At 37.8% G+C, this 2,030-nt stretch overlaps 1 pseudogene; it reads left to right on the top strand.

Annotated features, from left to right (window-relative positions):
* Nucleotides 1-246: 246 nt before the first annotated feature.
* LOC123939178 lies at nucleotides 247-1,210 on the top strand (annotated as a pseudogene).
* Nucleotides 1,211-2,030: the final 820 nt, after the last annotated feature.

The following is a 2,030-nucleotide window of genomic DNA, read 5'->3' as shown; positions in this document are numbered from 1 at the left end:
TTACTCTGATCAAACAAATGTAAATTTATTTTATTCTAGTTCATGTGATTATGTTTTTCAAATTTAGTTTGAAGAGTGTTTTAAAAAAAAGAAAACTTAGTCTCGGAAGGTACTGAATACAATCTCCTCAATAGCATTTTAATGCTAAAGAAATAGTGTTTCTTTGATATTTGACTAAGATTCTATATCCTTAAGGAACATTATTTTTCTCCTTCTTATATCATTAGCTTATCATTGGCACCCAACATGGCTCAGGAAAATTCCAGCATATTCATTGAGTTGGTCCTTGTTGGATTTTCCAATCATCCTCAGGCTGAGATCCCTCTCTTGTTTTTCTTCTCTGGGGTCTACCCTGTCAATTTCTTTGGAAACACAGCTATTATCATCTTGGTGATAATTGATTCTTGCCTCTAGACACCCAAATACGTTTTCTTCTGCCACTTGGCCTTTCTCACCATATTTTACACCACAGCTGTGGCCCCCAAGATGCTCTTCAACCTCCTTGCTCCTAAGAAAATTATTTCTTATGAACTCTGCCTTGCCCAGACCTACATCTCCCTGTTAATGGGAGTAGCTGAGTGCATTGTTTTGGCAATAGTGGCTCTGGACCATTATATGGCCATTTGTTACCCTCTACAATACCTGTTCATCATGAACTGGTCAGTGTGCATGCAGCTTGCTGTAGGGCCATGGTCCATCAGCTTCTTTGCCTCAGTGGTGCCCCTCTACTTCATCATACTTTTCCTTATGTAGCCCTTACATTGTTGACCATAATTTTTGTGAAGCACCTGTTCTTCTTCATATGTTATGTGTGGATACGTCCCTGCAAGAAACCTTGATTGTGATAGGTGCATCTCGTACCCTCTTGCTCCCCTTCCTTCTTTATTACTCTCTCCTACCTGCACATACTGGTTGCTGTGATGAGGAGGATGCACTCAGCAGAGGGTAGGAATAAGGCTTTCTCTGTCTGTAGCTCTCACCTGACTCACCTGACTGTCCCATTTATTATGGGACAGGTATTTTCATGTACATAAGCCCCAAATCTCTATATACAGCTGAGGGTGATAAATTAATCTCCTTATTCTAAGCTGTCATCAATCCTGCTTTGAACCCATTAATCTACAATCTGAGGAACAATGAAGTGAATGGAGCCTTGCAGAGAATCTTAGGAAGATTGTCAGTGTCCCAAAGGCAAATGATACTGTCTTGAGAGGGCAGTAGACAGAATCTTATACTTTAATGTATTGTTTAAAAACTGACATTAGTAACTTAATTAACTACAACTATGTCAGAATTATTGCAAATATATGATTTCATTCATTACTGACACCCTTTTGTAACCCTCCTTTTAATGACTGTTAACAGATTATATTATTTTTAAATATTTCTACATATAAGTTCTTTATTAAAAACATGCAAGTATAACATGAAAAAAAGAGGAATTGAAATTTCATGGTAGGTTTTTGAATTCTATAATTTCACACAGATATTATATTTTATAATTAATTGCTGTATGGTGTACACATTTTTCCTTATTAATCAAATGTCATAGCATACTCTTTATTTATAGTTTACTCAGTCTATGAAAATATAATTCATGATTCAGCTCTGCTGTAAGTTGATTCCTGACCAATCCCCTGTCCAATTCTAGTGTTTTGAATATGTCACTAGAACCCCCTCAAACTTGTTCAATTTCTCAAGTAATTTCTTTCTCAGAAATGTGTTTTATGTGAGTATTGCAAAGCTCAAGTCAATTGCCACTTTCTTTTTTTTTTTTTTAATTTTATTCATTTGACAGACAGAGATCACAAATAGGCAAAGAGGCAGAAGAGTGAGAAGGGGAAGCAGGCTCCCCGCCAAGTGGAGAGCCCGATGCGGGGCTCGATTCCAGGACCCTGGGACCATGACCTGAGCCGAAGGCAGAGGCTTTAACCCACTGAGCCACCCAGGCGCCCCTCAGTTGTCACTTTCTACATCAATTCTTTCTTGAAAACCATCTTACCTTTCTGTAAATTCTATTCCTTTGATCT

Source organism: Meles meles, chromosome 3, assembly GCF_922984935.1.
Source record: "Meles meles chromosome 3, mMelMel3.1 paternal haplotype, whole genome shotgun sequence".
NCBI lineage: Eukaryota > Metazoa > Chordata > Mammalia > Carnivora > Mustelidae > Meles > Meles meles.
Note: the sequence above shows the minus strand (reverse complement) of the source record. Positions and strands in the feature narration are given on the sequence as shown.